Below are 27,569 nucleotides of genomic sequence, written 5' to 3' on the forward strand. Positions count from 1 at the left end.
TCTTGCGTATCTGGGAATGCAGATATTCCCCACTTGTGTTGTGCCTGTAGATAGGGCGCCAAGGGAAGGTGAAGAGCAGCAACAGCTTTCAGGGCTGGCCCCTTCCTTGTGGGAGAAGGAGCCGGACGTTTGCCTTTTCGGCAAGAGGCTCTGCCGCGGCCGAGCGCCATGAGATGTTGCGTCTCTGGGAAAGCACCGATCCCCACTGCTGTTGTGCCTGTAGATAGGGCACCAAGGCACCGTGAAGAGCAGCAACAGCTTTCAGGGCTGGGCCCTTCCTTGTGGGAGAAGGAGCCGGACGTTTGCCTTTTCGGCAAGAGGCTCTGCTGCTGCCAAGCACCATGAGATGTTGCGTCTCTGGGAAAGCACAGATCCCCACTGCTGTTGTGCCTGTAGATAGGGCGCCAAGGCACCGTGAAGAGCAGCAACAGCTTTCAGGGCTGGGCCATTCCTTTGGGGAGGAGCCGGACGTTTGCCTTTTCGGCAAGAGGCTCAGCCGCGGCCGAGCGCCATGAGATGTTGCGTCTCTGGGAAAGCACAGATCCCCACTGCTGTTGTGCCTGTAGATAGGGCGCCAAGGCACCGTGAAGAGCAGCAACACCTTTCAGGGCTGTGTCCTGTCTTCTCGGAGAAGGAGCCAGCCTTTTGCCTTTTCGGCAAGAGGCTCTGCCGCGGCCGAGCGCCATGAGATGTTGCGTCTCTGGGAAAGCACAGATCCCCACTGCTGTTGTGCCTGTAGATAGGGCGCCAAGGCACCGTGAAGAGCAGCAACACCTTTCAGGGCTGGGCCGTTCCAAGTGGGAGAAGGAGCCGGACGTTTGCCTTTTCGGCAAGAGGCTCTGCCGCGGCCGAGCGCCATGAGATGTTGCGTCTCTGGGAAAGCACAGATCCCCACTGCTGTTGTGCCTGTAGATAGGGCGCCAAGGCACTGTGAAGAGCAGCAAGAGCTTTCAGGGCTGGGCCCTTCCAAGTGGGAGAAGGAGCCGGACGTTTGCCTTTTCGGCAAGAGGCTCTGCCGTGGTTGAACGACATGAGATGTTGCGTCTCTGGGAAAGCACAGATCCCCACTGCTGTTGTGCCTGTAGATAGGGCGCCAAGGGTAGGTGAGGAGCAGCAACAGCTTTCAGGGCTGGGCCCTTCCTTGTGGGAGAAGGAGCCGGACGTTTGCCTTTTCGGCAAGAGGCTCAGCCGCGGCCGAGCGCCATGAGATGTTGCGTCTCTGGGAAAGCACCAATCCCCACTGCTGTTGTGCCTGTAGATAGGGCACCAAGGCACCGTGAAGAGCAGCAAGAGCTTTCAGGGCTGGGCCCTTCCAAGTGGGAGAAGGAGCCGGACGTTTGCCTTTTCGGCAAGAGGCTCTGCTGCTGCCAAGCACCATGAGATTTTGCGTCTCTGGGAAAGCACAGATCCCCACTGCTGTTGTGCCTGTAGATAGGGCGCCAAGGCACCGTGAAGAGCAGCAAGAGCTTTCAGGGCTGGGCCCTTCCAAGTGGGAGAAGGAGCCGGATGTTTGCCTTTTCGGCAAAAGGCTCAGCCGCGGCCGAACGCCATGAGATGTTGCGTCTCTGGGAAAGCACAGATCCCCACTGCTGTTGTGCCTGTAGATAGGGCGCCAAGGCACCGTGAAGAGCAGCAAGAGCTTTCAGGGCTGGGCCCTTCCTTGTGGGAGAAGGAGCCGGACGTTTGCCTTTTCGGCAAGAGGCTCAGCCGCGGCCGTGCGCCATGAGATGTTGCGTCTCTGGGAAAGCACAGATCCCCACTGCTGTTGTGCCTGTAGATAGGGCGCCAAGGCACCGTGAAGAGCAGCAACAGCTTTCAGGGATGGACCCTTCCTTGTGGGAGAAGGAGCCGGACGTTTACCTTTTCGGAAAGGAGGTATCCGAGGCCGAGCACCATGAGATCTTGCGTATCTGGGAATGCAGATATTCCTCAGTTGTGTTGTGCCTGGAGATAGGGCGCCAAGGCACCGTGAAGAGCAGCAACAGCTTTCAGGGCTGGCCCCTTCCTTGTGGGAGAAGGAGCCGGACGTTTCCCTTCTTGGCAAGAGGTTCTGCTGCAGCAGAGCACCATGAACTGTTGCGTCTCTGGGAAAGCACAGATCCCCACTGCTGTTGTGCCTGTAGATAGGGCGCCAAGGCACCGTGAAGAGCAGCAAGAGCTTTCAGGGCTGGGCCCTTCCTTGTGGGAGAAAGAGCCGGACGTTTGCCTTTTCGGCAAGAGGCTCTGCCGCGGCCGAGCGCCATGAGATGTTGCGTCTCTGGGAAAGCACAGATCCCCACTGCTGTTGTGCCTGTAGATAGGGCGCCAAGGCACCGTGAAGAGCAGGAACACCTTTCAGGGCTGGGCCGTTCCTTGTGGGAGAAGGAGCTGGACGTTTGCCTTTTCGGCAAGAGGCTCTGCCGCGGCCGAGCGCCATGAGATGTTGCGTCTCTGGGAAAGCACAGATCCCCACTGCTGTTGTGCCTGTAGATAGGGCGCCAAGGCACCGTGAAGAGCACCAACAGCTTTCAGGGCTGGGCCCTTCCTTGTGGGAGAAGGAGCCGGAAGCTTGCCTTTTCGGCAAGAGGCTCTGCCGCGGCCGAGCGCCATGAGATGTTGCGTCTCTGGGAAAGCACAGATCCCCACTGCTGTTGTGCCTGTAGATAGGGCGCCAAGGCACCGTGAAGAGCAGCAAGAGCTTTCAGGGCTGGGCCCTTCCTTGTGGGAGAAGGAGCCGGACGTTTGCCTTTTCGGCAAGAGGCTCAGCCGCGGCCGAAGGCCATGAGATGTTGCGTCTCTGGGAAAGCACAGATCCCCCTGCTGTTGTGCCTGTAGATAGGGCGCCAAGGGAAGGTGAAGAGCAGGAAGAGCTTTCAGGGCTGGGCCCTTCCTTGTGGGAGAAGGAGCCGGACGTTTGCCTTTTCGGCAAGAGGCTCTGCTGCTGCCAAGCACCATGAGATTTTGCGTCTCTGGGAAAGCACAGATCCCCACTGCTGTTGTGCCTGTAGATAGGGTGCCAAGGCACCGTGAAGAGCAGCAACAGCTTTCAGGGCTGGGCCCTTCCTTGTGGGAGAAGGAGCCGGACGTTTGCCTTTTCGGCAAGAGGCTCTGCCGCGGCCGAGCACCATGAGATGTTGCGTCTCTGGGAAAGCACAGATCCCCACTGCTGTTGTGCCTGTAGATAGGGCGCCAAGGCACCGTGAAGAGCAGCAACACCTTTCAGGGCTGGGCCCTTCCAAGTGGGAGAAGGAGCCGGACGTTTGCCTTTTCGGCAAGAGGCTCTGCCGCGGCCGAGCGCCATGAGATGTTGCGTCTCTGGGAAAGCACAGATCCCCACTGCTGTTGTGCCTGTAGATAGGGCGCCAAGGCACCGTGAAGAGCAGCAAGAGCTTTCAGGGCTGGGCCCTTCCTTGTGGCAGAAGGAGCCGGAAGTTTGCCTTTTCGGCAAGAGGCTCTGCTGCTGCCAAGCACCATGAGATGTTGCGTCTCTGGGAAAGCACAGATCCCCACTGCTGTTGTGCCTGTAGATAGGGCGCCAAGGCACCGTGAAGAGCAGCAACACCTTTCAGGGCTGTGTCCTGACTTCTGGGAGAAGGAGCCAGCCTTTTGCCTTTTCGGCAAGAGGCTCTGCCACGGCCGAGCGCCATGAGATGTTGCGTCTCTGGGAAAGCACAGATCCCCACTGCTGTTGTGCCTGTAGATAGGGCGCCAAGGCACCGTGAAGAACAGCAACAGCTTTCAGGGCTGGGCCATTCCTTTGGGGAGGAGCCGGACGTTTGCCTTTTCGGCAAGAGGCTCTTCTGCGGCCAAGCGACATGAGATGTTGCGTCTCTGGGAAAGCACAGATCCCCACTGCTGTTGTGCCTGTCGATAGGGCGCCAAGGCACCGTGAAGAGCAGCAAGAGCTTTCAGGGCTGGGCCCTTCCTTGTGGGAGAAGGAGCCGGACGTTTGCCTTTTCGGCAAGAGGCTCTGCCGCGGCCGAGCGCCATGAGATGTTGCGTCTCTGGGAAAGCACAGATCCCCACTGCTGTTGTGCCTGTAGATAGGGCGCCAAGGGTAGGTGAAGAGCAGCAAGAGCTTTCAGGGCTGGGCCCTTCCTTGTGGGAGAAGGAGCCGGACGTTTGCCTTTTCGGCAAGAGGCTCTGCCGCGGCCGAGCGCCATGAGATGTTGCGTCTCTGGGAAAGCACAGATCCCCACTGCTGTTGTGCCTGTAGATAGGGCGCCAAGGCACCGTGAAGAGCAGCAACAGCTTTCAGGGCTGGGCCCTTCCTTGTGGGAGAAGGAGCCGGATGTTTGCCTTTTCGGCAAGAGGCTCAGCCGCGGGCGAACGCCATGAGATGTTGCGTCTCTGGGAAAGCACAGATCCCCACTGCTGTTGTGCCTGTAGATAGGGCGCCAAGGCACCGTGAAGAGCAGGAACACCTTTCAGGGCTGGGCCCTTCCTTGTGGGAGAAGGAGCCGGACGTTTGCCTTTTCGGCAAGAGGCTCAGCCGCGGCCAAGCGCCATGAGATGTTGCGTCTCTGGGAAAGCACAGATCCCCACTGCTGTTGTGCCTGTAGATAGGGCACCAAGGCACCGTGAAGAACAGCAACAGCTTTCAGGGCTGGGCCATTCCTTTGGGGATTAGGAGCCGGACGTTTGCCTTTTCGGCAAGAGGCTCTTCTGCGGCCAAGCGACATGAGATGTTGCGTCTCTGGGAAAGCACAGATCCCCACTGCTGTTGTGCCTGTAGATAGGGCGCCAAGGCACCGTGAAGAGAAGCAAGAGCTTTCAGGGCTGGGCCCTTCCTTGTGGGAAAAGGAGCCGGACGTTTGCCTTTTCGGCAAGAGGCTCTGCCGCGGCCGAGCGCCATGAGATGTTGCGTCTCTGGGAAAGCACAGATCCCCACTGCTGTTGTGCCTGTAGATAGGGCGCCAAGGCACCGTGAAGAGCAGCAACACCTTTCAGGGCTGGGCCCTTCCAAGTGGGAGAAGGAGCCGGACGTTTGCCTTTTCGGCAAGAGGCTCTGCCGTGGCCGAACGCCATGAGATGTTGCGTCTCTGGGAAAGCACAGATCCCCACTGCTGTTGTGCCTGTAGATAGGGGGCCAAGGCACCGTGAAGAGAAGCAACAGCTTTCAGGGCTGGGCCCTTCCTTGTGGGAGAAGGAGCCGGACGTTTGCCTTTTCGGCAAGAGGCTCTGCCGCGGCCGAGCGCCATGAGATGTTGCGTCTCTGGGAAAGCACAGATCCCCACTGCTGTTGTGCCTGTAGATAGGGGGCCAAGGCACCGTGAAGAGCAGCAACAGCTTTCAGGGCTGGGCCCTTCCTTGTGGGAGAAGGAGCCGGACGTTTGCCTTTTCGGCAAGAGGCTCTGCCGCGGCCGAGCGCCATGAGATGTTGCGTCTCTGGGAAAGCACAGATCCCCACTGCTGTTGTGCCTGTAGATAGGGCGCCAAGGCACCGTGAAGAGCAGCAAGAGCTTTCAGGGCTGGGCCCTTCCTTGTGGGAGAAGGAGCCGGACGTTTGCCTTTTCGGCAAGAGGCTCTGCCGTGGCCGAACGACATGAGATGTTGCGTCTCTGGGAAAGCACAGATCCCCACTGCTGTTGTGCCTGTAGATAGGGCGCCAAGGCACCGTGAAGAGCAGCAAGAGCTTTCAGGGCTGGGCCCTTCCTTGTGGGAGAAGGAGCCGGACGTTTGCCTTTTCGGCAAGAGGCTCAGCCGCGGCCGAGCGCCATGAGATGTTGCGTCTCTGGGAAAGCACAGATCCCCACTGCTGTTGTGCCTGTCGATAGGGCGCCAAGGCACCGTGAAGAGCAGCAAGAGCTTTCAGGGCTGGGCCCTTCCTTGTGGGAGAAGGAGCCGGACGTTTGCCTTTTCGGCAAGAGGCTCTGCCGCGGCCGAGCGCCATGAGATGTTGCGTCTCTGGGAAAGCACAGATCCCCACTGCTGTTGCGCCTGTAGATAGGGCGCCAAGGCACCGTGAAGAGCAGCAAGAGCTTTCAGGGCTGGGCCCTTCCTTGTGGGAGAAGGAGCCGGACGTTTGCCTTTTCGGCAAGAGGCTCTGCCGCGGCCGAGCGCCATGAGATGTTGCGTCTCTGGGAAAGCACAGATCCCCACTGCTGTTGTGCCTGTAGATAGGGCGCCAAGGCACCGTGAAGAGCAGCAAGAGCTTTCAGGGCTGGGCCCTTCCTTGTGGGAGAAGGAGCCGGACGTTTGCCTTTTCGGCAAGAGGCTCAGCCGCGGCCGAGCACCATGAGATGTTGCGTCTCTGGGAAAGCACAGATCCCCACTGCTGTTGTGCCTGTAGAAAGGGCGCCAAGGCACCGTGAAGAGCAGCAAGAGCTTTCAGGGCTGGGCCCTTCCTTTTGGGAGAAGGAGCCGGACGTTTGCCTTTTCGGCAAGAGGCTCTGCCGCGGCTGAGCGCCATGAGATGTTGCGTCTCTGGGAAAGCACAGATCCCCACTGCTGTTGTGCCTGTAGATAGGGCGCCAAGGCACCGTGAAGAGCAGCAACAGCTTTCAGGGCTGGGCCCTTCCTTGTGGGAGAAGGAGCCGGATGTTTGCCTTTTCGGCAAGAGGCTCAGCCGCGGGCGAACGCCGTGAGATGTTGCGTCTCTGGGAAAGCACAGATCCCCACTGCTGTTGTGCCTGTAGATAGGGCGCCAAGGCACCGTGAAGAGCAGGAACACCTTTCAGGGCTGGGCCCTTCCTTGTGGGAGAAGGAGCCGGACGTTTGCCTTTTCGGCAAGAGGCTCTGCCGCGGCCGAGCGCCATGAGATGTTGCGTCTCTGGGAAAGCACAGATCCCCACTGCTGTTGTGCCTGTAGATAGGGCGCCAAGGCACCGTGAAGAGCAGCAACACCTTTCAGGGCTGTGTCCTGTCTTCTCGGAGAAGGAGCCAGCCTTTTGCCTTTTCGGCAAGAGGCTCTGCCGCGGCCGAGCGCCATGAGATGTTGCGTCTCTGGGAAAGCACAGATCCCCACTGCTGTTGTGCCTGTAGATAGGGCGCCAAGGCACCGTGAAGAGCAGCAACACCTTTCAGGGCTGGGCCGTTCCAAGTGGGAGAAGGAGCCGGACGTTTGCCTTTTCGGCAAGAGGCTCTGCCGCGGCCGAGCGCCATGAGATGTTGCGTCTCTGGGAAAGCACAGATCCCCACTGCTGTTGTGCCTGTAGATAGGGCGCCAAGGCACTGTGAAGAGCAGCAAGAGCTTTCAGGGCTGGGCCCTTCCTTGTGGGAGAAGGAGCCGGACGTTTGCCTTTTCGGCAAGAGGCTCTGCCGTGGTTGAACGACATGAGATGTTGCGTCTCTGGGAAAGCACAGATCCCCACTGCTGTTGTGCCTGTAGATAGGGCGCCAAGGGTAGGTGAGGAGCAGCAACAGCTTTCAGGGCTGGGCCCTTCCTTGTGGGAGAAGGAGCCGGACGTTTGCCTTTTCGGCAAGAGGCTCAGCCGCGGCCGAGCGCCATGAGATGTTGCGTCTCTGGGAAAGCACCAATCCCCACTGCTGTTGTGCCTGTAGATAGGGCACCAAGGCACCGTGAAGAGCAGCAAGAGCTTTCAGGGCTGGGCCCTTCCAAGTGGGAGAAGGAGCCGGACGTTTGCCTTTTCGGCAAGAGGCTCTGCTGCTGCCAAGCACCATGAGATTTTGCGTCTCTGGGAAAGCACAGATCCCCACTGCTGTTGTGCCTGTAGATAGGGCGCCAAGGCACCGTGAAGAGCAGCAAGAGCTTTCAGGGCTGGGCCCTTCCAAGTGGGAGAAGGAGCCGGATGTTTGCCTTTTCGGCAAAAGGCTCAGCCGCGGCCGAACGCCATGAGATGTTGCGTCTCTGGGAAAGCACAGATCCCCACTGCTGTTGTGCCTGTAGAAAGGGCGCCAAGGCACCGTGAAGAGCAGCAACAGCTTTCAGGGCTGGGCCCTTCCTTTTGGGAGAAGGAGCCGGACGTTTGCCTTTTCGGCAAGAGGCTCTGCCGCGGCTGAGCGCCATGAGATGTTGCGTCTCTGGGAAAGCACAGATCCCCACTGCTGTTGTGCCTGTAGATAGGGTGCCAAGGGAAGGTGAATAGCAGCAACAGCTTTCAGGGATGGACCCTTTCTTGTGGGAGAAGGAGCCGGACGTTTACCTTTTCGGAAAGGAGGTATCCGATGCCGAGGGCCATGAGATCTTGCGTATCTGGGAATGCAGATATTCCCCAGTTGTGTTGTGCCTGTAGATAGGGCGCCAAGGGAAGGTGAAGAGCAGCAACAGCTTTCAGGGCTGGCCCCTTCCTTGTGGGAGAAGGAGCCGGACGTTTGCCTTTTCGGCAAGAGGCTCTGCCGCGGCCGAGCGCCATGAGATGTTGCGTCTCTGGGAAAGCACCGATCCCCACTGCTGTTGTGCCTGTAGATAGGGCACCAAGGCACCGTGAAGAGCAGCAAGAGCTTTCAGGGCTGGGCCCTTCCTTGTGGGAGAAGGAGCCGGACGTTTGCCTTTTCGGCAAGAGGCTCTGCTGCTGCCAAGCACCATGAGATGTTGCGTCTCTGGGAAAGCACCGATCCCCACTGCTGTTGTGCCTGTAGATAGGGTGCCAAGGCACCGTGAAGAGCAGCAACACCTTTCAGGGCTGGGCCGTTCCAAGTGGGAGAAGGAGCCGGACGTTTGCCTTTTCGGCAAGAGGCTCTGCCGCGGCCGAGCGCCATGAGATGTTGCGTCTCTGGGAAAGCACAGATCCCCACTGCTGTTGTGCCTGTAGATAGGGCGCCAAGGGTAGGTGAAGAGCAGCAAGAGCTTTCAGGGCTGGGCCCTTCCTTGTGGGAGAAGGAGCCGGACGTTTGCCTTTTCGGCAAGAGGCTCTGCCGCGGCCGAGCGCCATGAGATTTTGCGTCTCTGGGAAAGCACAGATCCCCACTGCTGTTGTGCCTGTAGATAGGGCGCCAAGGCACCGTGAAGAGCAGCAACAGCTTTCAGGGCTGGGCTGTTCCAAGTGGGAGAAGGAGCCGGACGTTTGCCTTTTCGGCAAGAGGCTCTGCCGCGGCCGAGCGCCATGAGATGTTGCGTCTCTGGGAAAGCACAGATCCCCACTGCTGTTGTGCCTGTAGATAGGGTGCCAAGGCACCGTGAAGAGCAGCAAGAGCTTTCAGGGCTGGGCCCTTCCAAGTGGGAGAAGGAGCCGGACGTTTGCCTTTTCGGCAAGAGGCTCAGCCGCGGCCGAGCGCCATGAGATGTTGCGTCTCTGGGAAAGCACAGATCCCCACTGCTGTTGTGCCTGTAGATAGGGCGCCAAGGCACCGTGAAGAGCAGCAACAGCTTTCAGGGCTGGGCTGTTCCAAGTGGGAGAAGGAGCCGGACGTTTGCCTTTTCGGCAAGAGGCTCTGCCGCGGCCGAGCGCCATGAGATGTTGCGTCTCTGGGAAAGCACAGATCCCCACTGCTGTTGTGCCTGTAGATAGGGTGCCAAGGGAAGGTGAATAGCAGCAACAGCTTTCAGGGATGGACCCTTTCTTGTGGGAGAAGGAGCCGGACGTTTACCTTTTCGGAAAGGAGGTATCCGAGGCCGAGCGCCATGAGATCTTGCGTATCTGGGAATGCAGATATTCCCCACTTGTGTTGTGCCTGTAGATAGGGCGCCAAGGGAAGGTGAAGAGCAGCAACAGCTTTCAGGGCTGGCCCCTTCCTTGTGGGAGAAGGAGCCGGACGTTTGCCTTTTCGGCAAGAGGCTCTGCCGCGGCCGAGCGCCATGAGATGTTGCGTCTCTGGGAAAGCACCGATCCCCACTGCTGTTGTGCCTGTAGATAGGGCACCAAGGCACCGTGAAGAGCAGCAAGAGCTTTCAGGGCTGGGCCCTTCCTTGTGGGAGAAGGAGCCGGACGTTTGCCTTTTCGGCAAGAGGCTCTGCTGCTGCCAAGCACCATGAGATTTTGCGTCTCTGGGAAAGCACAGATCCCCACTGCTGTTGTGCCTGTAGATAGGGTGCCAAGGCACCGTGAAGAGCAGCAAGAGCTTTCAGGGCTGGGCCGTTCCAAGTGGGAGAAGGAGCCGGACGTTTGCCTTTTCGGCAAGAGGCTCTGCCGCGGCCGAGCGCCATGAGATGTTGCGTCTCTGGGAAAGCACAGATCCCCACTGCTGTTGTGCCTGTAGATAGGGCGCCAAGGCACCGTGAAGAGCAGCAAGAGCTTTCAGGGCTGGGCCCTTCCAAGTGGGAGAAGGAGCCGGACGTTTGCCTTTTCGGCAAGAGGCTCTGCCGCGGCCGAGCGCCATGAGATGTTGCGTCTCTGGGAAAGCACAGATCCCCACTGCTGTTGTGCCTGTCGATAGGGCGCCAAGGCACCGTGAAGAGCAGCAAGAGCTTTCAGGGCTGGGCCCTTCCTTGTGGGAGAAGGAGCCGGAAGTTTGCCTTTTCGGCAAGAGGCTCTGCTGCTGCCAAGCACCATGAGATGTTGCGTCTCTGGGAAAGCACAGATCCCCACTGCTGTTGTGCCTGTAGATAGGGCGCCAAGGCACCGTGAAGAGCAGCAACAGCTTTCAGGGCTGGGCCATTCCTTTGGGGAGGAGCCGGACGTTTGCCTTTTCGGCAAGAGGCTCTTCTGCGGCCAAGCGACATGAGATGTTGCGTCTCTGGGAAAGCACAGATCCCCACTGCTGTTGTGCCTGTAGATAGGGCGCCAAGGTTAGGTGAAGAGCAGCAAGAGCTTTCAGGGCTGGGCCCTTCCTTGTGGGAGAAGGAGCCGGACGTTTGCCTTTTCGGCAAGAGGCTCTGCCGCGGCCGAGCGCCATGAGATCTTGCGTCTCTGGGAAAGCACAGATCCCCACTGCTGTTGTGCCTGTAGATAGGGCGCCAAGGGTAGGTGAAGAGCAGCAAGAGCTTTCAGGGCTGGGCCCTTCCTTGTGGGAGAAGGAGCCGGACGTTTGCCTTTTCGGCAAGAGGCTCTGCCGCGGCCGAGCGCCATGAGATGTTGCGTCTCTGGGAAAGCACAGATCCCCACTGCTGTTGTGCCTGTAGATAGGGCGCCAAGGCACCGTGAAGAGCAGCAACAGCTTTCAGGGCTGGGCCCTTCCTTGTGGGAGAAGGAGCCGGATGTTTGCCTTTTCGGCAAGAGGCTCAGCCGCGGGCGAACGCCGTGAGATGTTGCGTCTCTGGGAAAGCACAGATCCCCACTGCTGTTGTGCCTGTAGATAGGGCGCCAAGGCACCGTGAAGAGCAGGAACACCTTTCAGGGCTGGGCCCTTCCTTGTGGGAGAAGGAGCCGGACGTTTGCCTTTTCGGCAAGAGGCTCTGCCGCGGCCGAGCGCCATGAGATGTTGCGTCTCTGGGAAAGCACAGATCCCCACTGCTGTTGTGCCTGTAGATAGGGCGCCAAGGCACCGTGAAGAGCAGCAACACCTTTCAGGGCTGTGTCCTGTCTTCTCGGAGAAGGAGCCAGCCTTTTGCCTTTTCGGCAAGAGGCTCTGCCGCGGCCGAGCGCCATGAGATGTTGCGTCTCTGGGAAAGCACAGATCCCCACTGCTGTTGTGCCTGTAGATAGGGCGCCAAGGCACCGTGAAGAGCAGCAACACCTTTCAGGGCTGGGCCGTTCCAAGTGGGAGAAGGAGCCGGACGTTTGCCTTTTCGGCAAGAGGCTCTGCCGCGGCCGAGCGCCATGAGATGTTGCGTCTCTGGGAAAGCACAGATCCCCACTGCTGTTGTGCCTGTAGATAGGGCGCCAAGGCACTGTGAAGAGCAGCAAGAGCTTTCAGGGCTGGGCCCTTCCAAGTGGGAGAAGGAGCCGGACGTTTGCCTTTTCGGCAAGAGGCTCTGCCGTGGTTGAACGACATGAGATGTTGCGTCTCTGGGAAAGCACAGATCCCCACTGCTGTTGTGCCTGTAGATAGGGCGCCAAGGGTAGGTGAGGAGCAGCAACAGCTTTCAGGGCTGGGCCCTTCCTTGTGGGAGAAGGAGCCGGACGTTTGCCTTTTCGGCAAGAGGCTCAGCCGCGGCCGAGCGCCATGAGATGTTGCGTCTCTGGGAAAGCACCAATCCCCACTGCTGTTGTGCCTGTAGATAGGGCACCAAGGCACCGTGAAGAGCAGCAAGAGCTTTCAGGGCTGGGCCCTTCCAAGTGGGAGAAGGAGCCGGACGTTTGCCTTTTCGGCAAGAGGCTCTGCTGCTGCCAAGCACCATGAGATTTTGCGTCTCTGGGAAAGCACAGATCCCCACTGCTGTTGTGCCTGTAGATAGGGCGCCAAGGCACCGTGAAGAGCAGCAAGAGCTTTCAGGGCTGGGCCCTTCCAAGTGGGAGAAGGAGCCGGATGTTTGCCTTTTCGGCAAAAGGCTCAGCCGCGGCCGAACGCCATGAGATGTTGCGTCTCTGGGAAAGCACAGATCCCCACTGCTGTTGTGCCTGTAGAAAGGGCGCCAAGGCACCGTGAAGAGCAGCAACAGCTTTCAGGGCTGGGCCCTTCCTTTTGGGAGAAGGAGCCGGACGTTTGCCTTTTCGGCAAGAGGCTCTGCCGCGGCTGAGCGCCATGAGATGTTGCGTCTCTGGGAAAGCACAGATCCCCACTGCTGTTGTGCCTGTAGATAGGGTGCCAAGGGAAGGTGAATAGCAGCAACAGCTTTCAGGGATGGACCCTTTCTTGTGGGAGAAGGAGCCGGACGTTTACCTTTTCGGAAAGGAGGTATCCGATGCCGAGGGCCATGAGATCTTGCGTATCTGGGAATGCAGATATTCCCCAGTTGTGTTGTGCCTGTAGATAGGGCGCCAAGGGAAGGTGAAGAGCAGCAACAGCTTTCAGGGCTGGCCCCTTCCTTGTGGGAGAAGGAGCCGGACGTTTGCCTTTTCGGCAAGAGGCTCTGCCGCGGCCGAGCGCCATGAGATGTTGCGTCTCTGGGAAAGCACCGATCCCCACTGCTGTTGTGCCTGTAGATAGGGCACCAAGGCACCGTGAAGAGCAGCAAGAGCTTTCAGGGCTGGGCCCTTCCTTGTGGGAGAAGGAGCCGGACGTTTGCCTTTTCGGCAAGAGGCTCTGCTGCTGCCAAGCACCATGAGATGTTGCGTCTCTGGGAAAGCACAGATCCCCACTGCTGTTGTGCCTGTAGATAGGGTGCCAAGGCACCGTGAAGAGCAGCAACACCTTTCAGGGCTGGGCCGTTCCAAGTGGGAGAAGGAGCCGGACGTTTGCCTTTTCGGCAAGAGGCTCTGCCGCGGCCGAGCGCCATGAGATGTTGCGTCTCTGGGAAAGCACAGATCCCCACTGCTGTTGTGCCTGTAGATAGGGCGCCAAGGGTAGGTGAAGAGCAGCAAGAGCTTTCAGGGCTGGGCCCTTCCTTGTGGGAGAAGGAGCCGGACGTTTGCCTTTTCGGCAAGAGGCTCTGCCGCGGCCGAGCGCCATGAGATTTTGCGTCTCTGGGAAAGCACAGATCCCCACTGCTGTTGTGCCTGTAGATAGGGCGCCAAGGCACCGTGAAGAGCAGCAACAGCTTTCAGGGCTGGGCTGTTCCAAGTGGGAGAAGGAGCCGGACGTTTGCCTTTTCGGCAAGAGGCTCTGCCGCGGCCGAGCGCCATGAGATGTTGCGTCTCTGGGAAAGCACAGATCCCCACTGCTGTTGTGCCTGTAGATAGGGCACCAAGGCACCGTGAAGAGCAGCAAGAGCTTTCAGGGCTGGGCCCTTCCAAGTGGGAGAAGGAGCCGGACGTTTGCCTTTTCGGCAAGAGGCTCAGCCGCGGCCGAGCGCCATGAGATGTTGCGTCTCTGGGAAAGCACAGATCCCCACTGCTGTTGTGCCTGTAGATAGGGCGCCAAGGCACCGTGAAGAGCAGCAACAGCTTTCAGGGCTGGGCTGTTCCAAGTGGGAGAAGGAGCCGGACGTTTGCCTTTTCGGCAAGAGGCTCTGCCGCGGCCGAGCGCCATGAGATGTTGCGTCTCTGGGAAAGCACAGATCCCCACTGCTGTTGTGCCTGTAGATAGGGTGCCAAGGGAAGGTGAATAGCAGCAACAGCTTTCAGGGATGGACCCTTTCTTGTGGGAGAAGGAGCCGGACGTTTACCTTTTCGGAAAGGAGGTATCCGAGGCCGAGCGCCATGAGATCTTGCGTATCTGGGAATGCAGATATTCCCCACTTGTGTTGTGCCTGTAGATAGGGCGCCAAGGGAAGGTGAAGAGCAGCAACAGCTTTCAGGGCTGGCCCCTTCCTTGTGGGAGAAGGAGCCGGACGTTTGCCTTTTCGGCAAGAGGCTCTGCCGCGGCCGAGCGCCATGAGATGTTGCGTCTCTGGGAAAGCACCGATCCCCACTGCTGTTGTGCCTGTAGATAGGGCACCAAGGCACCGTGAAGAGCAGCAAGAGCTTTCAGGGCTGGGCCCTTCCTTGTGGGAGAAGGAGCCGGACGTTTGCCTTTTCGGCAAGAGGCTCTGCTGCTGCCAAGCACCATGAGATTTTGCGTCTCTGGGAAAGCACAGATCCCCACTGCTGTTGTGCCTGTAGATAGGGTGCCAAGGCACCGTGAAGAGCAGCAAGAGCTTTCAGGGCTGGGCCGTTCCAAGTGGGAGAAGGAGCCGGACGTTTGCCTTTTCGGCAAGAGGCTCTGCCGCGGCCGAGCGCCATGAGATGTTGCGTCTCTGGGAAAGCACAGATCCCCACTGCTGTTGTGCCTGTAGATAGGGCGCCAAGGCACCGTGAAGAGCAGCAAGAGCTTTCAGGGCTGGGCCCTTCCAAGTGGGAGAAGGAGCCGGACGTTTGCCTTTTCGGCAAGAGGCTCTGCCGCGGCCGAGCGCCATGAGATGTTGCGTCTCTGGGAAAGCACAGATCCCCACTGCTGTTGTGCCTGTCGATAGGGCGCCAAGGCACCGTGAAGAGCAGCAAGAGCTTTCAGGGCTGGGCCCTTCCTTGTGGGAGAAGGAGCCGGAAGTTTGCCTTTTCGGCAAGAGGCTCTGCTGCTGCCAAGCACCATGAGATGTTGCGTCTCTGGGAAAGCACAGATCCCCACTGCTGTTGTGCCTGTAGATAGGGCGCCAAGGCACCGTGAAGAGCAGCAACAGCTTTCAGGGCTGGGCCATTCCTTTGGGGAGGAGCCGGACGTTTGCCTTTTCGGCAAGAGGCTCTTCTGCGGCCAAGCGACATGAGATGTTGCGTCTCTGGGAAAGCACAGATCCCCACTGCTGTTGTGCCTGTAGATAGGGCGCCAAGGTTAGGTGAAGAGCAGCAAGAGCTTTCAGGGCTGGGCCCTTCCTTGTGGGAGAAGGAGCCGGACGTTTGCCTTTTCGGCAAGAGGCTCTGCCGCGGCCGAGCGCCATGAGATCTTGCGTCTCTGGGAAAGCACAGATCCCCACTGCTGTTGTGCCTGTAGATAGGGCGCCAAGGGTAGGTGAAGAGCAGCAAGAGCTTTCAGGGCTGGGCCCTTCCTTGTGGGAGAAGGAGCCGGACGTTTGCCTTTTCGGCAAGAGGCTCTGCCGCGGCCGAGCGCCATGAGATGTTGCGTCTCTGGGAAAGCACAGATCCCCACTGCTGTTGTGCCTGTAGATAGGGCGCCAAGGCACCGTGAAGAGCAGCAACAGCTTTCAGGGCTGGGCCCTTCCTTGTGGGAGAAGGAGCCGGATGTTTGCCTTTTCGGCAAGAGGCTCAGCCGCGGGCGAACGCCGTGAGATGTTGCGTCTCTGGGAAAGCACAGATCCCCACTGCTGTTGTGCCTGTAGATAGGGCGCCAAGGCACCGTGAAGAGCAGGAACACCTTTCAGGGCTGGGCCCTTCCTTGTGGGAGAAGGAGCCGGACGTTTGCCTTTTCGGCAAGAGGCTCTGCCGCGGCCGAGCGCCATGAGATGTTGCGTCTCTGGGAAAGCACAGATCCCCACTGCTGTTGTGCCTGTAGATAGGGCGCCAAGGCACCGTGAAGAGCAGCAACACCTTTCAGGGCTGTGTCCTGTCTTCTCGGAGAAGGAGCCAGCCTTTTGCCTTTTCGGCAAGAGGCTCTGCCGCGGCCGAGCGCCATGAGATGTTGCGTCTCTGGGAAAGCACAGATCCCCACTGCTGTTGTGCCTGTAGATAGGGCGCCAAGGCACCGTGAAGAGCAGCAACACCTTTCAGGGCTGGGCCGTTCCAAGTGGGAGAAGGAGCCGGACGTTTGCCTTTTCGGCAAGAGGCTCTGCCGCGGCCGAGCGCCATGAGATGTTGCGTCTCTGGGAAAGCACAGATCCCCACTGCTGTTGTGCCTGTAGATAGGGCGCCAAGGCACTGTGAAGAGCAGCAAGAGCTTTCAGGGCTGGGCCCTTCCAAGTGGGAGAAGGAGCCGGACGTTTGCCTTTTCGGCAAGAGGCTCTGCCGTGGTTGAACGACATGAGATGTTGCGTCTCTGGGAAAGCACAGATCCCCACTGCTGTTGTGCCTGTAGATAGGGCGCCAAGGGTAGGTGAGGAGCAGCAACAGCTTTCAGGGCTGGGCCCTTCCTTGTGGGAGAAGGAGCCGGACGTTTGCCTTTTCGGCAAGAGGCTCAGCCGCGGCCGAGCGCCATGAGATGTTGCGTCTCTGGGAAAGCACCAATCCCCACTGCTGTTGTGCCTGTAGATAGGGCACCAAGGCACCGTGAAGAGCAGCAAGAGCTTTCAGGGCTGGGCCCTTCCAAGTGGGAGAAGGAGCCGGACGTTTGCCTTTTCGGCAAGAGGCTCTGCTGCTGCCAAGCACCATGAGATTTTGCGTCTCTGGGAAAGCACAGATCCCCACTGCTGTTGTGCCTGTAGATAGGGCGCCAAGGCACCGTGAAGAGCAGCAAGAGCTTTCAGGGCTGGGCCCTTCCAAGTGGGAGAAGGAGCCGGATGTTTGCCTTTTCGGCAAAAGGCTCAGCCGCGGCCGAACGCCATGAGATGTTGCGTCTCTGGGAAAGCACAGATCCCCACTGCTGTTGTGCCTGTAGATAGGGCGCCAAGGCACCGTGAAGAGCAGCAAGAGCTTTCAGGGCTGGGCCCTTCCTTGTGGGAGAAGGAGCCGGACGTTTGCCTTTTCGGCAAGAGGCTCAGCCGCGGCCGTGCGCCATGAGATGTTGCGTCTCTGGGAAAGCACAGATCCCCACTGCTGTTGTGCCTGTAGATAGGGCGCCAAGGCACCGTGAAGAGCAGCAACAGCTTTCAGGGATGGACCCTTCCTTGTGGGAGAAGGAGCCGGACGTTTACCTTTTCGGAAAGGAGGTATCCGAGGCCGAGCACCATGAGATCTTGCGTATCTGGGAATGCAGATATTCCTCAGTTGTGTTGTGCCTGGAGATAGGGCGCCAAGGGAAGGTGAAGAGCAGCAACAGCTTTCAGGGCTGGCCCCTTCCTTGTGGGAGAAGGAGCCGGACGTTTCCCTTCTTGGCAAGAGGTTCTGCTGCAGCAGAGCACCATGAACTGTTGCGTCTCTGGGAAAGCACAGATCCCCACTGCTGTTGTGCCTGTAGATAGGGCGCCAAGGCACCGTGAAGAGCAGCAAGAGCTTTCAGGGCTGGGCCCTTCCTTGTGGGAGAAAGAGCCGGACGTTTGCCTTTTCGGCAAGAGGCTCTGCCGCGGCCGAGCGCCATGAGATGTTGCGTCTCTGGGAAAGCACAGATCCCCACTGCTGTTGTGCCTGTAGATAGGGCGCCAAGGCACCGTGAAGAGCAGGAACACCTTTCAGGGCTGGGCCGTTCCTTGTGGGAGAAGGAGCTGGACGTTTGCCTTTTCGGCAAGAGGCTCTGCCGCGGCCGAGCGCCATGAGATGTTGCGTCTCTGGGAAAGCACAGATCCCCACTGCTGTTGTGCCTGTAGATAGGGCGCCAAGGCACCGTGAAGAGCACCAACAGCTTTCAGGGCTGGGCCCTTCCTTGTGGGAGAAGGAGCCGGAAGCTTGCCTTTTCGGCAAGAGGCTCTGCCGCGGCCGAGCGCCATGAGATGTTGCGTCTCTGGGAAAGCACAGATCCCCACTGCTGTTGTGCCTGTAGATAGGGCGCCAAGGCACCGTGAAGAGCAGCAAGAGCTTTCAGGGCTGGGCCCTTCCTTGTGGGAGAAGGAGCCGGACGTTTGCCTTTTCGGCAAGAGGCTCAGCCGCGGCCGAAGGCCATGAGATGTTGCGTCTCTGGGAAAGCACAGATCCCCCTGCTGTTGTGCCTGTAGATAGGGCGCCAAGGGAAGGTGAAGAGCAGGAAGAGCTTTCAGGGCTGGGCCCTTCCTTGTGGGAGAAGGAGCCGGACGTTTGCCTTTTCGGCAAGAGGCTCTGCTGCTGCCAAGCACCATGAGATTTTGCGTCTCTGGGAAAGCACAGATCCCCACTGCTGTTGTGCCTGTAGATAGGGTGCCAAGGCACCGTGAAGAGCAGCAACAGCTTTCAGGGCTGGGCCCTTCCTTGTGGGAGAAGGAGCCGGACGTTTGCCTTTTCGGCAAGAGGCTCTGCCGCGGCCGAGCACCATGAGATGTTGCGTCTCTGGGAAAGCACAGATCCCCACTGCTGTTGTGCCTGTAGATAGGGCGCCAAGGCACCGTGAAGAGCAGCAACACCTTTCAGGGCTGTGTCCTGACTTCTGGGAGAAGGAGCCAGCCTTTTGCCTTTTCGGCAAGAGGCTCTGCCACGGCCGAGCGCCATGAGATGTTGCGTCTCTGGGAAAGCACAGATCCCCACTGCTGTTGTGCCTGTAGATAGGGCGCCAAGGCACCGTGAAGAACAGCAACAGCTTTCAGGGCTGGGCCATTCCTTTGGGGAGGAGCCGGACGTTTGCCTTTTCGGCAAGAGGCTCTTCTGCGGCCAAGCGACATGAGATGTTGCGTCTCTGGGAAAGCACAGATCCCCACTGCTGTTGTGCCTGTCGATAGGGCGCCAAGGCACCGTGAAGAGCAGCAAGAGCTTTCAGGGCTGGGCCCTTCCTTGTGGGAGAAGGAGCCGGACGTTTGCCTTTTCGGCAAGAGGCTCTGCCGCGGCCGAGCGCCATGAGATGTTGCGTCTCTGGGAAAGCACAGATCCCCACTGCTGTTGTGCCTGTAGATAGGGCGCCAAGGGTAGGTGAAGAGCAGCAAGAGCTTTCAGGGCTGGGCCCTTCCTTGTGGGAGAAGGAGCCGGACGTTTGCCTTTTCGGCAAGAGGCTCTGCCGCGGCCGAGCGCCATGAGATGTTGCGTCTCTGGGAAAGCACAGATCCCCACTGCTGTTGTGCCTGTAGATAGGGCGCCAAGGCACCGTGAAGAGCAGCAACAGCTTTCAGGGCTGGGCCCTTCCTTGTGGGAGAAGGAGCCGGATGTTTGCCTTTTCGGCAAGAGGCTCAGCCGCGGGCGAACGCCATGAGATGTTGCGTCTCTGGGAAAGCACAGATCCCCACTGCTGTTGTGCCTGTAGATAGGGCGCCAAGGCACCGTGAAGAGCAGGAACACCTTTCAGGGCTGGGCCCTTCCTTGTGGGAGAAGGAGCCGGACGTTTGCCTTTTCGGCAAGAGGCTCAGCCGCGGCCAAGCGCCATGAGATGTTGCGTCTCTGGGAAAGCACAGATCCCCACTGCTGTTGTGCCTGTAGATAGGGCACCAAGGCACCGTGAAGAGCAGCAACACCTTTCAGGGCTGTGTCCTGACTTCTGGGAGAAGGAGCCAGCCTTTTGCCTTTTCGGCAAGAGGCTCTGCCGCGGCCGAGCGCCATGAGATGTTGCGTCTCTGGGAAAGCACAGATCCCCACTGCTGTTGTGCCTGTAGATAGGGCGCCAAGGCACCGTGAAGAGCAGCAACAGCTTTCAGGGCTGGGCTGTTCCAAGTGGGAGAAGGAGCCGGACGTTTGCCTTTTCGGCAAGAGGCTCTGCCGCGGCCGAGCGCCATGAGATGTTGCGTCTCTGGGAAAGCACAGATCCCCACTGCTGTTGTGCCTGTAGATAGGGCGCCAAGGCACCGTGAAGAGCAGCAACAGCTTTCAGGGCTGGGCCCTTCCAAGTGGGAGAAGGAGCCGGACGTTTGCCTTTTCGGCAAGAGGCTCTGCCGTGGCCGAACGCCATGAGATGTTGCGTCTCTGGGAAAGCACAGATCCCCACTGCTGTTGTGCCTGTAGATAGGGCGCCAAGGGTAGGTGAAGAGCAGCAACAGCTTTCAGGGATGGACCCTTCCTTGTGGGAGAAGGAGCCGGACGTTTGCCTTTTCCGACAGAGGCTCTGCCAAGGCCGAGGGCCATGAGATGTTGCGTCTCTGGGAAAGCACCGATCCCCAGTGCTGTTTTGCCTGTAGATAGGGAGCCAAGGGAAGGTGAAGAGCAGCAAGAGCTTTCAGGGCTGGGCCCTTCCTTGTGGGAGAAGGAGCCGGACGTTTGCCTTTTCGGCAAGAGGCTCTGCTGCTGCCAAGCACCATGAGATTTTGCGTCTCTGGGAAAGCACAGATCCCCACTGCTGTTGTGCCTGTAGATAGGGTGCCAAGGCACCGTGAAGAGCAGCAACACCTTTCAGGGCTGGGCCGTTCCAAGTGGGAGAAGGAGCCGGACGTTTGCCTTTTCGGCAAGAGGCTCAGCCGCGGCCGAGCGCCATGAGATGTTGCGTCTCTGGGAAAGCACAGATCCCCACTGCTGTTGTGCCTGTAGATAGGGCGCCAAGGCACCGTGAAGAGCAGCAAGAGCTTTCAGGGCTGGGCCCTTCCTTGTGGGAGAAGGAGCCGGACGTTTGCCTTTTCGGCAAGAGGCTCAGCCGCGGCCGAGCGCCATGAGATGTTGCGTCTCTGGGAAAGCACAGATCCCCACTGCTGTTGTGCCTGTAGATAGGGCGCCAAGGCACCGTGAAGAGCAGCAACAGCTTTCAGGGATGGACCCTTCCTTGTGGGAGAAGGAGCCGGACATTTACCTTTTCGGAAAGGAGGTATCCGAGGCCGAGCACTATGAGATCTTGCGTATCTGGGAATGCAGATATTCCTCAGTTGTGTTGTGCCTGTAGATAGGGCGCCAAGGGAAGGTGAAGAGCAGCAACAGCTTTCAGGGCTGGCCCCTTCCTTGTGGGAGAAGGAGCCGGACGTTTGCCTTCTTGGCAAGAGGTTCTGCTGCAGCAGAGCACCATGAACTGTTGCGTCTCTGGGAAAGCACAGATCCCCAGTGCTGTTGTGCCTGTAGATAGGGCGCCAAGGCACCGTGAAGAGCAGCAAGAGCTTTCAGGGCTGGGCCCTTCCTTGTGGGAGAAAGAGCCGGACGTTTGCCTTTTCGGCAAGAGGCTCTGCCGCGGCCGAGCGCCATGAGATCTTGCGTCTCTGGGAAAGCACAGATCCCCACTGCTGTTGTGCCTGTAGATAGGGCGCCAAGGCACCGTGAAGAGCAGGAACACCTTTCAGGGCTGGGCCGTTCCTTGTGGGAGAAGGAGCTGGACGTTTGCCTTTTCGGCAAGAGGCTCTGCCGCGGCCGAGCGCCATGAGATGTTGCGTCTCTGGGAAAGCACAGATCCCCACTGCTGTTGTGCCTGTAGATAGGGCGCCAAGGCACCGTGAAGAGCACCAACAGCTTTCAGGGCTGGGCCCTTCCTTGTGGGAGAAGGAGCCGGAAGTTTGCCTTTTCGGCAAGAGGCTCTGCCGCGGCCGAGCGCCATGAGATGTTGCGTCTCTGGGAAAGCACAGATCCCCACTGCTGTTGTGCCTGTAGATAGGGCGCCAAGGCACCGTGAAGAGCAGCAAGAGCTTTCAGGGCTGGGCCCTTCCTTGTGGGAGAAGGAGCCGGACGTTTGCCTTTTCGGCAAGAGGCTCAGCCGCGGCCGAATGCCATGAGATGTTGCGTCTCTGGGAAAGCACAGATCCCCACTGCTGTTGTGCCTGTAGATAGGGTGCCAAGGCACCGTGAAGAGCAGCAACACCTTTCAGGGCTGGGCCGTTCCAAGTGGGAGAAGGAGCCGGACGTTTGCCTTTTCGGCAAGAGGCTCTGCCGCGGCCGAGCGCCATGAGATGTTGCGTCTCTGGGAAAGCACAGATCCCCACTGCTGTTGTGCCTGTAGATAGGGCGCCAAGGCACCGTGAAGAGCAGCAACACCTTTCAGGGCTGGGCCCTTCCAAGTGGGAGAAGGAGCCGGACGTTTGCCTTTTCGGCAAGAGGCTCTGCCGCGGCCGAGCGCCATGAGATGTTGCGTCTCTGGGAAAGCACAGATCCCCACTGCTGTTGTGCCTGTAGATAGGGCGCCAAGGCACCGTGAAGAGCAGCAACACCTTTCAGGGCTGTGTCCTGACTTCTGGGAGAAGGAGCCAGCCTTTTGCCTTTTCGGCAAGAGGCTCTGCCGCGGCCGAGCGCCATGAGATGTTGCGTCTCTGGGAAAGCACAGATCCCCACTGCTGTTGTGCCTGTAGATAGGGCGCCAAGGCACCGTGAAGAACAGCAACAGCTTTCAGGGCTGGGCCATTGCTTTGGGGAGGAGCCGGACGTTTGCCTTTTCGGCAAGAGGCTCTTCTGCGGCCAAGCGACATGAGATGTTGCGTCTCTGGGAAAGCACAGATCCCCACTGCTGTTGTGCCTGTCGATAGGGCGCCAAGGCACCGTGAAGAGCAGCAAGAGCTTTCAGGGCTGGGCCCTTCCTTGTGGGAGAAGGAGCCGGACGTTTGCCTTTTCGGCAAGAGGCTCTGCCGCGGCCGAGCGCCATGAGATCTTGCGTCTCTGGGAAAGCACAGATCCCCACTGCTGTTGTGCCTGTAGATAGGGCGCCAAGGCACCGTGAAGAGCAGCAAGAGCTTTCAGGGCTGGGCCCTTCCTTGTGGGAGAAGGAGCCGGACGTTTGCCTTTTCGGCAAGAGGCTCTGCCGCGGCCGAGCGCCATGAGATGTTGCGTCTCTGGGAAAGCACAGATCCCCACTGCTGTTGTGCCTGTAGATAGGGCGCCAAGGCACCGTGAAGAGCAGCAAGAGCTTTCAGGGCTGGGCCCTTCCTTGTGGGAGAAGGAGCCGGATGTTTGCCTTTTCGGCAAGAGGCTCAGCCGCGGGCGAACGCCATGAGATGTTGCGTCTCTGGGAAAGCACAGATCCCCACTGCTGTTGTGCCTGTAGATAGGGCGCCAAGGCACCGTGAAGAGCAGCAAGAGCTTTCAGGGCTGGGCCCTTCCTTGTGGGAGAAGGAGCCGGAAGTTTGCCTTTTCGGCAAGAGGCTCTGCTGCTGCCAAGCACCATGAGATGTTGCGTCTCTGGGAAAGCACCGATCCCCACTGCTGTTGTGCCTGTAGATAGGGCGCCAAGGCACCGTGAAGAGCAGCAACACCTTTCAGGGCTGTGTCCTGACTTCTGGGAGAAGGAGCCAGCCTTTTGCCTTTTCGGCAAGAGGCTCTGCCACGGCCGAGCGCCATGAGATGTTGCGTCTCTGGGAAAGCACAGATCCCCACTGCTGTTGTGCCTGTAGATAGGGCGCCAAGGCACCGTGAAGAACAGCAACAGCTTTCAGGGCTGGGCCATTGCTTTGGGGAGGAGCCGGACGTTTGCCTTTTCGGCAAGAGGCTCTTCTGCGGCCAAGCGACATGAGATGTTGCGTCTCTGGGAAAGCACAGATCCCCACTGCTGTTGTGCCTGTCGATAGGGCGCCAAGGCACCGTGAAGAGCAGCAAGAGCTTTCAGGGCTGGGCCCTTCCAAGTGGGAGAAGGAGCCGGACGTTTGCCTTTTCGGCAAGAGGCTCTGCCGCGGCCGAGCGCCATGACATCTTGCGTCTCTGGGAAAGCACAGATCCCCACTGCTGTTGTGCCTGTAGATAGGGCGCCAAGGCACCGTGAAGAGCAGCAAGAGCTTTCAGGGCTGGGCCCTTCCTTGTGGGAGAAGGAGCCGGACGTTTGCCTTTTCGGCAAGAGGCTCTGCCGCGGCCGAGCGCCATGAGATGTTGCGTCTCTGGGAAAGCACAGATCCCCACTGCTGTTGTGCCTGTAGATAGGGCGCCAAGGCACCGTGAAGAGCAGCAACACCTTTCAGGGCTGTGTCCTGACTTCTGGGAGAAGGAGCCAGCCTTTTGCCTTTTCGGCAAGAGGCTCTGCCGCGGCCGAGCGCCATGAGATGTTGCGTCTCTGGGAAAGCACAGATCCCCACTGCTGTTGTGCCTGTAGATAGGGCGCCAAGGCACCGTGAAGAGCAGGAACACCTTTCAGGGCTGGGCCGTTCCAAGTGGGAGAAGGAGCCGGACGTTTGCCTTTTCGGCAAGAGGCTCTGCCGCGGCCGAGCGCCATGAGATGTTGCGTCTCTGGGAAAGCACAGATCCCCACTGCTGTTGTGCCTGTAGATAGGGCGCCAAGGCACCGTGAAGAGCAGCAACAGCTTTCAGGGCTGGGCCCTTCCAAGTGGGAGAAGGAGCCGGACGTTTGCCTTTTCGGCAAGAGGCTCTGCCGTGGCCGAACGCCATGAGATGTTGCGTCTCTGGGAAAGCACAGATCCCCACTGCTGTTGTGCCTGTAGATAGGGCGCCAAGGGAAGGTGAAGAGCAGCAACAGCTTTCAGGGATGGACCCTTCCTTGTGGGAGAAGGAGCCGGACGTTTGCCTCTTCCGACAGAGGCTCTGCCAAGGCCGAGGGCCATGAGATGTTGCGTCTCTGGGAAAGCACCGATCCCCAGTGCTGTTTTGCCTGTAGATAGGGAGCCAAGGGAAGGTGAAGAGCAGCAAGAGCTTTCAGGGCTGGGCCCTTCCTTGTGGGAGAAGGAGCCGGACGTTTGCCTTTTCGGCAAGAGGCTCTGCTGCTGCCAAGCACCATGAGATTTTGCGTCTCTGGGAAAGCACAGATCCCCACTGCTGTTGTGCCTGTAGATAGGGTGCCAAGGCACCGTGAAGAGCAGCAACACCTTTCAGGGCTGGGCCGTTCCAAGTGGGAGAAGGAGCCGGACGTTTGCCTTTTCGGCAAGAGGCTCTGCCGCGGCCGAGCGCCATGAGATGTTGCGTCTCTGGGAAAGCACAGATCCCCACTGCTGTTGTGCCTGTAGATAGGGCGCCAAGGCACCGTGAAGACCAGGAACACCTTTCAGGGCTGGGCCCTTCCAAGTGGGAGAAGGAGCCGGACGTTTGCCTTTTCGGCAAGAGGCTCTGCCGCGGCCGAGCGCCATGAGATGTTGCGTCTCTGGGAAAGCACAGATCCCCACTGCTGTTGTGCCTGTAGATAGGGCGCCAAGGCACCGTGAAGAGCAGCAAGAGCTTTCAGGGCTGGACCCTTCCTTGTGGGAGAAGGAGCCGGACGTTTGCCTTTTCGGCAAGAGGCTCTGCCGCGGCCGAGCGCCATGAGATGTTGCGTCTCTGGGAAAGCACAGATCCCCACTGCTGTTGTGCCTGTAGATAGGGCGCCAAGGCACCGTGAAGAGCAGCAAGAGCTTTCAGGGCTGGGCCCTTCCTTGTGGGAGAAGGAGCCGGAAGTTTGCCTTTTCGGCAAGAGGCTCTGCTGCTGCCAAGCACCATGAGATGTTGCGTCTCTGGGAAAGCACAGATCCCCACTGCTGTTGTGCCTGTAGATAGGGCGCTAAGACACCGTGAAGAGCAGCAACACCTTTCAGGGCTGTGTCCTGACTTCTGGGAGAAGGAGCCAGCCTTTTGCCTTTTCGGCAAGAGGCTCAGCCACGGCCGAGCGCCATGAGATGTTGCGTCTCTGGGAAAGCACAGATCCCCACTGCTGTTGTGCCTGTAGATAGGGCGCCAAGGCACCGTGAAGAACAGCAACAGCTTTCAGGGCTGGGCCATTCCTTTGGGGAGGAGCCGGACGTTTGCCTTTTCGGCAAGAGGCTCTTCTGCGGCCAAGCGACATGAGATGTTGCGTCTCTGGGAAAGCACAGATCCCCACTGCTGTTGTGCCTGTAGATAGGGCGCCAAGGCACCGTGAAGAGAAGCAAGAGCTTTCAGGGCTGGGCCCTTCCTTGTGGGAGAAGGAGTCGGACGTTTGCCTTTTCGGCAAGAGGCTCTGCCGTGGCCGAGCGCCATGAGATCTTGCGTCTCTGGGAAAGCACAGATCCCCACTGCTGTTGTGCCTGTAGATAGGGCGCCAAGGCACCGTGAAGAGCAGCAAGAGCTTTCAGGGCTGGGCCCTTCCTTGTGGGAGAAGGAGCCGGACGTTTGCCTTTTCGGCAAGAGGCTCTGCCGTGGCCGAGCGCCATGAGATGTTGCGTCTCTGGGAAAGCACAGATCCCCACTGCTGTTGTGCCTGTAGATAGGGCGCCAAGGCACCGTGAAGAGCAGCAAGAGCTTTCAGGGCTGGGCCCTTCCTTGTGGGAGAAGGAGCCGGACGTTTGCCTTTTCGGCAAGAGGCTCAGCCGCGGGCGAACGCCATGAGATGTTGCGTCTCTGGGAAAGCACAGATCCCCACTGCTGTTGTGCCTGTAGATAGGGCGCCAAGGCACCGTGAAGAGCAGCAAGAGCTTTCAGGGCTGGGCCCTTCCTTGTGGGAGAAGGAGCCGGACGTTTGCCTTTTCGGCAAGAGGCTCAGCCGCGGCCGAGCGCCATGAGATGTTGCGTCTCTGGGAAAGCACAGATCCCCACTGCTGTTGTGCCTGTAGATAGGGCGCCAAGGCACCGTGAAGAGCAGCAACACCTTTCAGGGCTGTGTCCTGACTTCTCGGAGAAGGAGCCAGCCTTTTGCCTTTTCGGCAAGAGGCTCTGCCGCGGCCGAGCGCCATGAGATGTTGCGTCTCTGGGAAAGCACAGATCCCCACTGCTGTTGTGCCTGTAGATAGGGCGCCAAGGCACCGTGAAGAGCAGCAACACCTTTCAGGGCTGGGCCGTTCCAAGTGGGAGAAGGAGCCGGACGTTTGCCTTTTCGGCAAGAGGCTCTGCCGCGGCCGAGCGCCATGAGATGTTGCGTCTCTGGGAAAGCACAGATCCCCACTGCTGTTGTGCCTGTAGATAGGGCGCCAAGGCACCGTGAAGAGCAGCAAGAGCTTTCAGGGCTGGGCCCTTCCTTGTGGGAGAAGGAGCCGGACGTTTGCCTTTTCGGCAAGAGGCTCTGCCGTGGCCGAACGCCATGAGATGTTGCGTCTCTGGGAAAGCACAGATCCCCACTGCTGTTGTGCCTGTAGATAGGGCGCCAAGGCACCGTGAAGAGCAGCAACAGCTTTCAGGGCTGGGCCCTTCCTTGTGGGAGAAGGAGCCGGACGTTTGCCTTTTCGGCAAGAGGCTCAGCCGCGGCCGAACGCCATGAGATGTTGCGTCTCTGGGAAAGTACCAATCCCCACTGCTGTTGTGTCTGTAGATAGGGCACCAAGGCACCGTGAAGAGCAGCAACAGCTTTCAAGGCTGTGTCCTGACTTCTGGGAGAACGAGCCAGCCTTTTGCCTTTTCGGCAAGAGGCTCTGCCACGGCCGAGCGCCATGAGATGTTGCGTCTCTGGGAAAGCACAGATCCCCACTGCTGTTGTGCCTGTAGATAGGGCGCCAAGGCACCGTGAAGAGCAGCAAGAGCTTTCAGGGCTGGGCCCTTCCTTGTGGGAGAAGCAGCCGGAAGTTTGCCTTTTCGGCAAGAGGCTCTGCCGCGGCCGAGCGCCATGAGATGTTGCGTCTCTGGGAAAGCACAGATCCCCACTGCTGTTGTGCCTGTCGATAGGGCGCCAAGGCACCGTGAAGAGCAGCAACAGCTTTCAGGGCTGGGCCCTTCCATGTGGGAGAAGGAGCCGGACGTTTGCCTTTTCGGCAAGAGGCTCAGCCGCGGCCGAGCGCCATGAGATGTTGCGTCTCTGGGAAAACACAGATCCCCACTGCTGTTGTGCCTGTAGATAGGGCGCCAAGGGTAGGTGAAGAGCAGCAACAGCTT

Source organism: Harpia harpyja, chromosome 18 (assembly GCF_026419915.1).
Source record: "Harpia harpyja isolate bHarHar1 chromosome 18, bHarHar1 primary haplotype, whole genome shotgun sequence".
In the NCBI taxonomy this organism is placed as follows: Eukaryota; Metazoa; Chordata; class Aves; order Accipitriformes; family Accipitridae; genus Harpia; species Harpia harpyja.